The following is a 15,390-nucleotide window of genomic DNA, read 5'->3' as shown; positions in this document are numbered from 1 at the left end:
GTGTGTGACCTTTGCAGGCTGTCACATCCTGGGCACGGCCCCAAGCCATCCTCCAAGGGAGCTGGCGTGGAGGAGAGGACCTTGAGCTGCGAGGCAGGGCAAGCAGCAGTTTCCGGGCCCTGTGCCAACCTCCAGATAATTGCCAGCAGCAGGAGAGAGCTGGGGAGGTTGGCAGAGCCTGTCTGAAAGATCAATGGTCCCCTTCTCACCACTGCAGCATCATGGCAGGGAGGAGAGCTGGGAAGCAGAGATGCATGTGGGGAGGCAGGGAGAAGGGAGAGTTAGGATGAGGGAGACCGACGGAAACAGAAAATGAAGGGAGAACTCGAGAAACATAGAAAAGTAAGAGCTGGGATCACAGAGATACGAGCTAGAGAGAAAAAAAACAGTACATAGAATAAGACAGACGGATGAGACCCAGAGACCAAGAGAGAACCACAGACACAAAAGGAGAGGAAGAGAGCGAGCTCTGTCTTGAAGCGGCATTGCATCATTTTCCTCGGGAGCTGTATGGGGATCAGCGAGAGAAGTGGAGGCTCCAGAGCCAACTGCATATATGTGCAGAGGGGAAAATAGGAGAAAGCACCCAAACCTGCTGCACTTCCTCATCGGGCCTCATTATTGACAGCTCGGGTGGCAAAGGGAGTTTAATGCAATCACCAGTTTGCTTCACATTCCAGTTTTGTCCCTTCTCTCCCAGGACCAGGCAGGGCAGTGAATGGCGGAACATCCATGGCAGGGCTCCCACCTCTGGCCCAGGAGGTGGCAGAGCTATGGTAAGGGGTGGACTCCAACAGGGGAGAAGCCATCCGGCTGCTTGGCTGGCTGAGAAGCGGCCATACAGGGGTGAACCTTGAAGGGGGTAGATGTGCTGGAAGCTACATCACTAGGCAGGAAATGGAGATCATTGTCAGACTGTAAATAACAGAGACCTCGACTGGATAGGAAATGGAAAGAAATGTATCCTCCTAGCTTTCTAGGTACCTAAGACCTATCAGCAACAACAATGACTAGCATTTATTGAGCACTTAATTGTGGGCCAGGTGTTGGGCTAAGAACTTTGCACAAGCTGTGCATTTTGTCAACCATACCATGACAAAGTCTGTCATGTTTTAACCCCACTTTGCAGATGAGCCCTGCAGCCTGATTTCACGTGCTTGTCCCAGTGAGGCCAGACCTTACTGGTTTGCACCAAGGTGCACAGACTTACTCATGTATGATAATGTTCCCTGGCCGTCCACTTTGGTGAGACTGTGCTAGAACTTGGTTGGTGGGAAAGTATGGTGGTGGTGGGTGGAGGTGAAGAGGGGGCAGAAGGAAAAGACGATGGACAATGACAAAGAGAGACAGGAGAGCTGCACTCAAGGGCCTGGCGTCTACCAGGGGATAGATGGTGTGTTCATTAGTAGCTCTTATTAATACGAGTTGCTGAAGATGAAGGCTGAAAGAATGTGCTGAGGCTCCCCAGGCTCGACAAGGCCTGCCGCACGGCATGAGATCCTTCTGAGCCAGGCCTTGAGGCGTGAGTTCAAAACATAAGATTGTGAAGTCAGAGAGAAGGTGGCTTCCAGATGGATGGAATTGCCCAGGCAAAGGCACAGAGGCTGCAGAAATAGGCTGCAGTTGGGGTAACTTATCTCCTACTTTGAACAAGCAGGGGAGCATAAGAGATGAAGCTAGGTGGGTAAGTTGAAGTTGCGCTGAGGGGAGGGTTAAATTCAGATGCAGTGGGCAGTGATGGAAGACGTCTGGGAAGAAAGAGAGGCAGCCTAGCCCTCTGCATGACCCTGTGAATGAATGCATGGCCACATTCCCTGATTCTTTCACTCAACAAATATTCCTCAAGCACCCAGGGCATGCTTGGCCCTGTGAAGACAGATGGGCACATCAGTGAACAAGGCAGGCAGAGTTCCCTGCCTCGTGGGACTCTCATTCTTGCAGGGACACATGCATTTTGTGCCTTATCTGCCAATGATCGGACAGTGGCCATGTGGGCAGGACTTTTATGGTTCATAAGCAGATAGGAATCAACCCCCTAGTAGACCCCAGTGCTACATTGTAAAGATACTTGTTCTTGGGCAGCACAGCCAGGGACTTCTGATAGGAGAAGTTACAGACAGAAGGGATTATATTAGCAGGACTCTCTTGGTTGCAATTAACAAATTAAACTGGCTTGAGCAGTAAAAGGTGATTTATAGGCTCATGTAGCCAACTCCAGGAAAACCAGGGGTGGGAGCTGGCTTCATGAATAACTAGATTTGGGGATTTTAATACCACCCATCCCTCTATCTCTATTTACATTTCTCTGTGAATGTTATGTCATTTCCTCAAATTGGCTGTTGTTGAGGATTTGGCGTTAGCCCCTACAGCTTCATATCCTGATGATTCAATAGCCAGATGGGAAAGTTGGCTTCCTCTGTCCAGCTCCACTTGGAAATTCCTAGGGAAGGGCTCTGGCTGGCCTAGCTTGGGTCACAAGGGCACCCCTTGGGCCAATCTGATAGCCAAGAAGATGAGGTTCTGTGATGCAGCCGGGCTGGTTACCTGTTCCCCTTTAAAGCTAGTAGAGACAGAAAAGGGAACAAAAATAATAGATATCTGCTACTAGGATTGTGACAACTTAAAACCCACTTTTTTTAATGGACAGTTATACTGAGGGATGACCCCAGCATCTCTCCAAAATACATAATAAAATGTCACTGTTACTCAATTAGTCTGGGGCATAAGTATCACTCTCCCACTCCACCCCCATGAAAGAAAAAAGTGATACCACTGAACAATTTAGAAAAAGAAAAAATGCAATGTGAATGAACTCTCTTGGAAGAAGATAAAGTGGAAAATTTTAAAGATACAGTGCAGGGGTGGGGAGAGGGAGGGGAGAGTGGGATCATTCAGAACAAAACCAGGTACCTACAAGTTCCAGAGCTGCATGAACAGAGCCTCCTGCCTGCAAGCCCAGAGTATCAAGGCAGGACTCCCACTTCCTCTCCCACCAGCTACCACCCCCACCTCCCAGCAGGATTGGGAAAGTTGGTCAGGAACAGTGCCTTCAGCTAGACACTCTTCATTAGCTGAGAAGGCCAGCCCTGCAGGAAATCCCAAACTGAGGAACAAGAACAATTTGAAAGGATGCAGGAGGCATTAAGCCAGAATGGTTCTCCAGGGGGTGGCAGGGCTAAGTGGAAACTCAGGCGAAGAAAACCAAAGGAGGTGGAGTGGGGCCATCATTCAGGAAAGAAAAAGAACACTTACTGTCAGGGGAGAGGGCAGTATCTTCACAAAGAAGGAGAAAACAAAAGCAAAATAAAGAGACATTTTAACAAAAATCAATGTTTTAAAATACATAGTCATACTTCCAGAGAGAAGTTCTAGAAACCTGAGGTAGAGACACAGCTTTCTCTGATATAAAGAATATTGGACTGGAAACAGAAACCGGGGGTCTGGCCTCACTTGCACCAGTGATGCACTGACTTTATTTCCTTGTTTGTAAAATGAACTGACAATCCCCATCTTGCATATGACACAGTATCATGTGGGGGTCCACCGAGATGATGGATAGGGAAGCAGTTTTTTTAAATATTAAACAACTCTCTTTTAATTAATTAGGCTAGGTGAATAATTAGAAAATGACAGTTAGAAATTGGGTCACTATAATCCTGCAAGGGAGGGGGCAGTGAGGAAGGCTGTTTAAGGCTTAGGACTCAGGTGAGCTGGCATCCTGCTAAAAGACACAGACAGAAGCAACAGATTCTGTATGTTTTAAAAAGCATATATGATTGCTGAGCACCTACTATATTCTTGGTTGCTTGCAGGATGTCAAGGACAATGTAGAAAAAGCACAAGATATCATTCCTGAGGCTTACTGTCTATCAAATGAGATAAACATGTCCAAATAAATGCAATTCATAGCACAAATTATGATAAAACCAAGCTGGGTGTTGGTAATAAATATCAAAAGAGCTCGGAGTAGAGATCATGGGCTAGTGGGCCGTGTAGGTTGCCTTTGTAGTTGTTCTTGAAGCAGGATTTGGATGTGTAGACAAAGAAAGGGGAGAGAACGTGAGGAAGTTAATTAAGGTGCATGTCAGCAAGGCCATAGTGGTAGCATGTGTGCATGGCATCGTTGGAGGGATTATTGGTGTGGCTGAAACAGTGTACGAGATGGGAGTGATGGACAACCATTTTGGAAAGGGCGTCATGTCCAGTTGCAGAAAGCTTTGACATCAGTTGAAGGAATTGACTGTAAAAGAAAGGGAGCCTATTGGAGACCTTGGAGCAAAGGAGCTAGCTTGACAAAGTGGTGCTTTAGGACAATGGGGGCAGGCGTAGAATGCTGAATCAGCAGGAGGGGTGAGGCTGGTGGCAAAATACTCAGCAAAGAGCACTCAGGAGTGCAGGGGGTGATGGCTGGGTGTTACAGAGGGAATGGAAAATAATAGGGAAAGAGATGGTAGGACTTAGTACCTAATTGCATATGAAGAATGAGGGATGATATGGAGTAAAGATATCTCAGTTACCTCAGTCCTAAAGAACTGGGTTAGTTATAGTGAGGGGTCAGTGTGCACTAACTGTGTCCTGTCCCTGGCAGAGGTTGGAGGCAAAGAATGTTTCCCGGAAAAGTGGCGTGATCATGGAGTCTTAAAGTTTACCTCTGCCTGTATCAGCTGGAGTAAAGAGCATTCAGAGAAAGGAAACAGCATGGGCTGAAACAAAGGCAAGGAGGTGTGGAAACGAGAACTCCCAGTTGTGGGGATGTCTCTGAACACGGGAAGAGTAGAAGACTGGAGACCTAGGCAGGGTCCAGAGCACAGAGTAACTTAGTCTTTATGCAGTGTGTAAGGGGAGCTATAGCAGGACAGAGACCTTGTCAAATTTTCTTGTAGCCATTTGTACAAATAGAAGGAGTTGAAAAGGATAGATAGTCCCGAGAGAAGTGTAATGTGACTTAAAGCATTCTCTGATTGAAGTCTGCCCTAGTGACTGCCAGGCATCACTTGGGTGTATACCTCCTCGTGTACCCCAGCCCGAGCCAAGCAAACGCTCGCCCCACTCACTCTATGTCACAGCATGGCACTGAATGTGGGGCAGCCACGACCAAAGAGAAGACTCGGCTCTGGACACAGAGGTGACCTAGTCCTAGGGCAGAGCCTGGCTGGGGTAGCAGTAGCCACTGTTGGCAGTTGCTCAAGCAGAGCATTAGAAGCAGCCCAGAACTCTGGCAGCAGCCCCTCAACCACAGTTTCTGCCCTGATATACTCTGAGAGTCCAGGCAGGCCCAGCCTGCCCTGTGATGTTTCTCCACAACAGGGCATGGGCAGCAGAGGCTGGGGGCAGTGATGTGCTCTGAGGGTCAACAGGGACTTGCACCTAACGCTGCCCAAGTCTTCCTCTGAGCATAGCCAGGGAAACAATTGTGGACACCTGCACAGGCAGCACACTGGAGAAATCTTGGCCCTCTGTCTGTGGCTGACACAAGCAGAGAGCCTGCCTGAGCCTCTCTTGTTTCAGCACTCCTTTGCTGTGGGGCAAGGGTCCTGGTGCTGGGAGAGGGGAAAACACACACTTCAAGGAAACAGAGCCAGCTTGGGATCAGAACCCACCCCTGATAGGGTGGTGATGGCCACTGAGCAGAGGGGAAGTCCTGCCTCACACCCGGTTCCAGCTTTAGCCCCTCCATCTCCAGCCCCACCCCCCACCAAGGTGATAGCTGCCAGCACACCCTGAGGAAAGATGTGACTTGTGTCATGTCAAATCCAACTCTCCCACCAAAGGCATTGGGCACACACAGTCTGTATAGCGATGTCCACACATAAGAACAACCATTCAAGACAACAATAGGTAACTGTTTCACCTGAATTCATAGAGACAGAGAAAGTTAAAGCAAAATGAAAAGGGAGAAAAACTGCTCTCAATTGAAAGAGCAAGAGAAAAACCCTGAAAAAATAAATAATGAAACAGAAATAAACAATTTACCATATAAAGAATTCAAAGCATTGGAAATAAAAATCTTAGCTGAATTATGGAAAACAATAGATGAAAACAGTGAAAAGTTTAAAAAGGAACAAGAAAATATAAAAGGACCCAATCAGAAATGAAAAATTCAATAACTGAAATAAAAAACACACTAGAAGGAATGAATAGCTGAATAATTGATACAGAAGAAGGCATAAGTGATCTAGAAGATAGAATAATGGAAATCACCCAATGAGAACAGCAAAAAGAGAAACACATTTTTAAAAGTGAGAACACTTTAAGAGATCTCTGGAATAACATTAAGTGTACAAACGTTCAGATTATAGGGGTCCCAGAAGGAGGAGAGAGGAGATCAAAAATGTATTTGAGGAAATTATGGCTGAAAACTTCCCAAACCTGAAGAAGGAAACAGATATCCAGGTATAGGAAGCATAGAGTGTCCCAAACAAATGAACTCAAACAGACCCACACCAAGACACATCATAATTAAAGTAGCAGAAGTTAAAGATAAAGAGAGAATTATGAAGGCAGCAAGAGAAAAACAAAGAGTCACATACAAGGGAATTTACATAAGACTATCACAGGCCAGAAGGGAGTGGCATAATGTATTCAATGAGCTGAAAGGGAAAAAATCCTGCAACTTAGGACACTCTACCCAGCAAGATTATTATTTAGAACTGAAAAAGAGATCAAGAACTTCTCAGGCAAATAAAAACTAAAAGAGTTCTTCTGTACTAAATCTGTCTTAAAAGAAATTTAAAGGGTCTTCTCTAAGGGGAAAAGGAGTAAGATTCTATAGGAAATGGAAAATGTCACTAGGAAAGGCAAATATATAGTAAGGACTGAGGAGCAACCACTTAAATAATCCAGTAGGGAGATTAAAAGACCAAAAAGTTATAAAATCACCTATCTACAATAAAATGTTAAGGGATAAGCATGAAGATGTAAAATATGACATCAAAAACACAGAATGTGAGGGAGGGGAGTAAAAATGTAGATCTTTTAGCATGTGTCTGAACTTAAATGACTACTAGTTTAAAATAGGCAGATATAGTTATAGATCAACATATATGAACCCCATGGTAACCACAAATCAAAAACCTGCAATTGATACACAAAAACTAAAAAGAAAGGAACATAAGCTTACTACTAAAGAAAATCATCAAACCACAAGGCAAGAAATAAAAAGAAGAAATAAACAGAGAAGAAATACAAAACAACCAGAAAACAAGTAATAAAATGCCAATAAGTACAAACCTATAAATGATTACTTTAATGTCAATGGACTAAATGCTCCAATCAAAAGACATAGGGTGTCTTTTTTAACTGGGTTAAAAAAAAAAGAGACCCTTCTATATGCTGCCTACAAGAGACTCATTTCAGAGCTAAAAGTTCACACAGACTGAAAGTGAGAGGGTAGAAAAAGAAAAAGATATTTCATACAAATGGAAATGACAAGAAAGTAGGGGTAGCAATACTCATATCAGACAAAATAGACTGTAAAATAAAGGCTATAACAAAAGACAAAGAAGGGCATTATAAAAGGATCAATACAAGAAGAGGATTTAATGCTCATTAACATATATGCACCCAATACAGGAACACATATACATATAAAGCAAATACTAGCATATATAAAGGGAGAAATTGACAATAATACAATAAGAGTATGGAACTTTAACACACCACTAACATCAATGGACAGATGATCAGACAGAAAGTCAATAAGGCAACAGCAGTCTTAAGTGACAAAATAGAGCAGTTAAACTTAATAAATATCTATAGGACATTATATGCAAAGAACAGAAGAATACATTCTTTTCAAGTGCACGTGGAACTTTCTCCAGAATAGATCACATGCTAGGCCACAAGACAAGTCCTAACAAATTTAAGAGGACACAAATTATATCAAGCTTTTTTCTGACCACAGTGATATGAAATTAGAAATCAATTACAGAAAGAAAAATGGGAAAAGAACATAATTGTGGAGACTAAACAATATTATACTAAAAAACCAATGGGTCAGGACTTCCCTGGGGACACAGTGGTTAAGAATCCACTTGCCAATACAGGGGACACAGGTCTGATCCCTGGTCTGGGAAGATCCCACATGCCGCGGAGCAACAAAGCCTGTGCGCCACAACTACTGAACCTGCACTCTAGAGCCCATGAGCCACAACTACTGAGCCCACATGCCACAACTACTGAAGCCTGCATGCCTAGAGCCCATGCTCTGCAACAAGAGAAGCCACTACAATGAGAAGCACACACACCACAACAAAGAGTAGCCCCCACTTCCTGCAACAAGAAGAAGCCCGCACACAGCAACAAAGACCCAATACCAATAAGAAAATAAAATAAATAAAGTTATTAAAAAAATTTTAAAAACCCAATGGGTCAATGAAGAAATCAAAGAGGAAATCAGAAAATAGCTCAAGACAAATGAAAAAGGAAACACAACATTCCAAAATCTACGGGATGCAGCAAAAGCAGTTCTAAGACAGATGTTTATAGTGATACAGACCTTCCTCAAGAACAAGAAAAATCTCAAATAAACAGCCTAACCTTCCATCTAAGGAAATTAGAAAAAGAAGATCAAGCAAAGCCCAAAGTCACCAGAAGAAAGGAAATAATAATCAGAGAGGAAATAAAATAGTGACAAAAAAATTGAAAAGATCAGTGAAACAAAGAGCTGGGTTTTTTGAAAAGATAAGCAAAATTGATAAACCTTTAGCCAGGCTCACCAAGAAGAAAAGAGAGAGAACCCAAATAAATAAAATAAGAAATGAAAGTAGAGATACAATAACAAAAAATCACAAGAGAATATTACAAACAAATTGGACAACATGGAAAAAATGGACAAATTTCTAGAAACATACAATCTGCCAAGACTGAATCAAGAAGAAACAGACAATTTGAACAGACCAATCACTAGTAGTGAAATTTAATTTATAATGTTAAAAAAATCCCAGCAAACAAAAGTCCAGTACTACCTGGCTTCACAGGACAATTCTACCAAACATATAAAGAAGAGCTAATACCTATTCTTCTCAAACTATTCCAAAAATCTGAAGAGGATGGAACACTCCCAAATTCATTCTGAGGCAACCATTACCCTGATGCCAAAACCAGATAAAGACAGAAAAAAAGAAAATTACAAGTCAATATCTTTGATGAATATAGATACAAAATCCTCAACAAAATATTAACAAACTGAATCCAACAATATATAAAAAGGATCATACTCCATGATCAAGTTGGATTTATTCCAGGGATGCCAGCATAGTTCAATATTCACAAATCAATGTGATACACCACATTAACAAAAAGAAGAATAAAAATCACATGATCATCTCAATATACCAAAAAAACATTTGACAAAATTCAACATCCTTTCATGATAAAAATTCTCATCAAAGTGATACAGGGGAACACATCTCAGCATAATAAAGGCCACTGACAACAAACCCACAGCTAATATCATACTCAACAGTGAAAAGCTGAAAGCCTCTCCTCTAAATTCAGGAACAAGACAAGGATACCCACTCTCACCACTTGAAAGTCCTAGCCACAGCAAACAGACAAGAAAAAGAAATAAAAGACATCCAAATTGGTAGGGAAGAAGTAAAACTGTCACTATCTGCAGATGACATGGTACTTTATATAGAAAATTCTAAAGTCTCCACCAAAAAAGCTATTAGAACTAATAAATGAATTCAGTAAAATTTTAGGATACAAGATTAATATACAGAAATCTGTTGCTTTTCTGTACACTAGTAATAAATTATCAGAAAGGTAAAGTAACAAAACAATCTCATTTAAAAATCACATCAAAAAGAATAAAATACCTAGGAATAAATGTAACCAAGAAGGCAAAGGACATATACTCTGAAAACTATAAAACACTGATGAAGGAAACTAAAGATTATACAAAGAAATGGAAAGATATTCCATGCTCTCAGAGTGGAAGAATTAATCTTGTTAAAATGGACATACTACCCAAAGCAATCTACAGATTTAATGCAATCCCTACCAAAATGCCCATGATATTTTTCACAGAACTAGAACGAATAATCTTAAAATATATATAAAACCAGAAAACACCCTGAATTGCCAAAACAATCTTGAGAAAAAAGAACAAAGCTGGAGGTATCACCCTCTCAGACTTCAGACTATACACAAAGCTACAGAAATCAAAACAGCATGGTACTGTAACAGAAACAGACACATGGACGAGTGGAACAGAATAGAGAGCCCAGAATTAAACCCACATGCTTATAGTCAATTAATCTATAACAAAGGAGGCAAGAATATACAATGGTGAAAAGACAATCTCTTCAATAAGTGGAGCTGGGCAAACTGGACAGCCACATGTAAAGGACTGAAATTAGAACATTTCCTTACACCTTATACCAAAATAAATGCAAAATGGTTTAAAGACCTAAATGTAAGACTTGAAACCATAAATCTCCTAGCCGAGAACATAGGCAGAACATTCTTTGACATAAAACAGCAATGTTATTTGGAATAAAAGCAAAAATAAGCAAATGGGACCTAATTAAGCTTAAAAGCTTTTGCACAGCAAAGGAAACCACCAACAAAATGAAAAGACAACGTACAGAATGGGAGAAAATATTTACAAATGATATGACTGACAAGGGGTTAATATCCAAAATATATAAACAACACTTACAACTCAATATAAAAAAAAACAATCCAATCAAAAAGGGCAGAAGACTGAAGAGACATTTTTTCAAAGAAAACATACAGATGGCTCACAGGCACATGAAAGGATGCTTAACATCACTAATTGTTAGGTAAATGCAAATCAAAACAATGAGAGATTATCTCACACCTGTCAGAATGGTGATCATCAAAAGGTCTACAAATAACAAATGTTGGAGAGGATGTGGAGAAAAGGGAACCCATGTACACTGTTGGTGGGAATGTAAATTGGTGCAGCCACTATGGAAAACAATATGGAGGGTCCTTTAAAAACTACACATAGAACTACCGTAAGATCCACCAATTCCACTCCTGGAAAAATGAAAACACTAATTTGAAAGGATACATGCACCCAATGTTCATAGCAGCACTATTTACAGTAGCCAAGATATATAAGCAACCCAGTGTCTATCAACAGACAAATGCATAAAGAAGTTGTGGTACATATATACCATGGAATACTATTCAGCCATAAAAAAGAATGAAATTTGCCATTTGCAGCAATGTGGATGGACCTAAAGAATATTACGTCTAGTGAAATAAGTTAGAACAAGAAAGACAAATACTATATGTGGAATCTAAAAAATAAAAAATATGAATGTACATAGCAGAACAGAAACAGACTCACAGATACAGAAAACAAACTAGTGGTTACCAATAATGAGAGGATGGGGGAGGGCAACATAGGGGTATGGTATTAAGAGACTATGTACAGGGACTTCTCTGGTGGTGCAGTGGTTAAGAATCCGCCTGATAATGCAGGGGACACGGGTTCAATCCCTGGTCCAGGAAGATCCCACATACCAAGGAGTAACTACGCCTGTGCGCCACAACCACTGAGCCTGAGCTCTAGAGCCCGCGAGTCACAACTACTGAGCCTGCGTGCCACAACTACTGAAGCCTGCATGCCTAGAGCCCGTGCTCTGCAACAAGAGAATGCACCGCAATGAAGAGTAGCCCCCACTCACCACAGCTAGAGGAAGTCCGGGTGCAGCAAAGACCCAAAACAGCCATAAATTAATTAATTAATTTAAAAAAAAGAGATCATGTATAAAATAGATAAGCAGCGATGATATGTTTTACAACACAGGAAATTATAGCCATTAGTCCAACTTCTATTATTATAAAATATTTTATTACTATAATCTGTAATAATCTGTAAAAACATTGAATCACTGTGCTGTACACCTGAAACTAATATAATGTTGTAAGTCAACTATACTTGAATTAAAAAACAGCATTCACTAATTCCTTTGAACTGAGGAAATTATATTAGTCTTTTACCTTCATGTGTCTCTGCCTTTATTCTTATATGTGTTGCCTTTCAGCTTAATAACTTGCTGCTATATTCTTTGGTGCATAAATACTCATAATATTTAGAGCAGTACTGCAGATTGCAATAAAGTTCCCATCTTTGTGTCATTATACTGTTTTGTGCACTGAATTCAACTTAATTTGATATGTCTGATATTAAAGTTGATCTCTAGTTTTTGTTTTTGTGTTTGTGTTTGTTTGCTTGATTGCCTTTGCCCGTTAGGCCTCTGCCCATCCTTTTATTTTCAACTTTCCAGTCATTTTGTTTTGTCTCTTGTACACAGCATACAATTTTCTTTTTTGCTTTGTAATTTAAGCTAAGAATCTATTTCTTTGGATTGATACATTTTTTCCATTTATATTTTTTTCATTTGATAGGTATGCTTGGACTTAGTTGTAACGTTATATGCTTTCTGCTTTTATTTCACCTTATGGTCTGTGTTTTGTTTTGTTTTTAAATTTGGTTTATGTGGGGGTTCATAGTTATAGTTTAGAAATTTTGAATATTTTTCATTCTTTAAGTGGTTATCTTTATAATACTAAATATAATATACTTAATCATGTATATCCTTAGTAGCTATTGTCTATCACCATCTTATTGACAATTAAAGATTCTCTAACCTGGAAAAAAAAAAAGGATGAAATTTACATATTACTCCCATTTTTCATTTCTCTATTCTACCCAATTTTAGTTGTTGGTGGTGATCATGGTGATGATCATGATAGTTCTGCTAATCTTATAATGTCACAATTTTAAATACAGTTCCCTGTATTACTTGATTCATTAGACCTAATTGGTAACTTTTGGCCCTTGGCTAACTCCCACCTTGTATCTCCCCTCGCCTTCTGAATTTTGTCAGTTTCCATGTTTTTCATGGCATTACAGTTCATTAAAATTTACATTATTTTATGTAAACATAATTGCCACAGTTTTTTTTTTTTGTCTTAATCCTAAACTAAATTGTTAAAAATGCAACACTTATCCTTGTGCCATAGTTTTTCCATCCTCCTTCTACTGATTGATTGAAGTTCAGCTTGTAGTTTACTCCAGACAAGATCCTGGTAACCACATTTTCTGGGTTATTAGATATTTGGTGCAGCTTTTATACTTGAACAAAAGTTTGACCATAGATGTTTTTTATTTAATTCTTAATGAGGTTACTGTAAGCATGTTCCACTGTCTTCCAGCATGGCATGTTGCTGTGAAAAACTCTGAAACCAACCTAATTTTCACCCCTTAGAAAAGAAATTTTGTTTTTGTTTTTGGTTTCGTTTTATTTTGTTTGTTTCAGTTCTTTGTTTGTTTGTTTGGATGGTAAAAGAGTCTTTTTTTTCCTTTTAGGTTATTATTTTTGTATCAACTTTTCCTGAGACAGTTTACATTTGGGGTTTTGTTTGGTTTAGTTTGGTTTAGTTTAGTTTGGTTTGGTTTTGCTTTGTGTGTAGATTTAAATATCTTATTTCTGGAAAGTGTTTTGTGATTCTATTTCTCCAAATATATTTTCTATTCTTTTTTTTTTTCAGTAAAAAGATCACATATAAAACAAGTAATGTTTGGTCTATTTATGCATATGAATAAGTCTATTGTCTCTTTCATCTTCCATAGCTATCAGGTTCCTTTTCTGATCCTTTTTAACTACTCATTTCCATTTTGCTTTGCTGACTTTACCAATCATGTTCTTGATCCTACTTTTGTATTTTGAGCAGTGTCTGTTTACCTTTTTGTTGCCTCTGATGGCTCCCTAATTTTTGTGATGACTTTGTTTCTCTTCCACTTCTTTCCTGAGCTCTTCTAGCTCATTTTTTGTCTCTCAGTTGTCTTGACACTTCTTCCTTGAGCTCTTATTTTATATAAGTGATCTTTTTCATTGAGGTTTCTTTTTTAGTTTTTTGTTTGTTTGCTTATGCTCATTTGGCACAATTTCCTTTAGCTCTATGGCAACACAATTTTGTATGTGTTCTTTGTCTATTTGTTTTCTCTAATTATTACTTTCTTTTCTTACAGTATCTTTGTAGAGCTCTTCTGATAGTTTCTTTTCTATTCTGACTCATATTTGACTGAGTTGAGCTCTTTCTTAACCAGCTGTTTTGCATAGAGTTTATGGGGCAGGGACTAGGCTATGGTAGCATCCAGCAGAGAGCCTCTCTCATTTACAGGGATGCACTTTATGATACACAGGGTTGTGTGTATGCATATGTGTACATGTTGATGTAGCCTTTACTTCTTTCCAGAAGAAAGAAGAGATTGGCAGTTGCAAGACTGGTTATTATTGAACCTATCTTCTCCAGTATGCCTCCCACCCCAACAGACTACTTCCTACAGAGATGGCATACCTAGGTATTTTCATGTTTATACCACCTCCCCTTCTCCTCAGTGGAGCCAAACGGGGTCCAGAGATGCTCTCATAGACAGTCTATTCACTGTAGACCAGTTGCTCCTCAAAAGACGATGTTGATTCTGCCCTCTTTGATGAAATTTGTGCTCTGCCAACCTCATTTAAGGTCTTTGGTATCAGAAGACATCTTTCAATATCCACCCGCCCCTGGTTGGAACTTTAATTTGGCAGCCCTTCCTCAGCAAAGGTGAAATTTGCATTTCTATTTTTCATTTTTCTTGTTTTGGAATGAATTCAGAAAGAAGTGGGCAGGGCTGACTTAATACTGCCATCTTAAAAGTAGAAATCCCTGTAAGGCTGTACACCCCTGTCTTGTTCCCCTTGATTCTACAGCACCTAATACTATATCTAGGAAAAAGAAGATGCTGAATAAAGCCTTGTTAAGTGAAATGAACAAATAAAAAGAATGAACATTCTCAAATGTAATTGTTGAGACATGATTTAAGGCCTCTCTTCAAAAGAACTTCAGCAACTAATTCTCCTAGTTCCTCCTTGAAATAGCATTAACACGGCATATTTCCCAGGGTGTTTCTCAGGGCTCAGAGATCTCCTGCCCACGTTTCTCCCATCTTTCATTACATCTTCTTATCATCCTGCTCTTACTCACTACTAAGCCAAGTCCAAGTACCTAGCACAAATAAACAGTGAATTCTATAGGACACTTCACACAATGGGGTTTTTTTTCTTTCTAGTCTGGTATCAAGCTTCCACTTTTATGGATGCATTTTGAATTTGTTTTTCCATGGCTTACTTCTGAAATTGGAAAAGCTCCATATCTTTTCTACTATAAATCATCAGAAAACTAAAGGAAGAATGATTCCATTTGGTAAGGAATGGAGATAATCATCACATTTCCCACAACAATGGGCCCCCAAGTCCTACAATGGTCTGGTCTCCATCCAGATGTAGCGAGGGAGGAAGGATGCTTTGAGAAATGGAATACCATGAGATATGGACACTCATTTCAGACCTTGTGAATTCC

General features: G+C 40.0%; 1 protein-coding gene across 4 annotated transcripts in view; it reads left to right on the top strand.

Moving 5' to 3' along the window:
- Positions 1 to 15,390, top strand: part of SLC14A2 (solute carrier family 14 member 2) — a 450,437-nt gene that overhangs the window by 235,522 nt on the left and 199,525 nt on the right. Inside the window, exon 3 of one of the 4 annotated variants that reach the window (XM_082353310.1) lies at positions 14,245 to 14,350. The exons of the other annotated variants lie outside the window; for them this stretch is intronic. The gene's annotated coding sequence lies outside the window, so the exon portion shown is untranslated. The remainder of the gene's footprint in view (positions 1 to 14,244; positions 14,351 to 15,390) is intronic. 4 annotated transcript variants of the gene reach the window in all.

The sequence above is a fragment of the Balaenoptera borealis genome (assembly GCF_965194805.1).
Source record: "Balaenoptera borealis genome assembly, chromosome: 14".
NCBI classification, from domain to species: Eukaryota; Metazoa; Chordata; class Mammalia; order Artiodactyla; family Balaenopteridae; genus Balaenoptera; species Balaenoptera borealis.
Note: the sequence above shows the minus strand (reverse complement) of the source record. Positions and strands in the feature narration are given on the sequence as shown.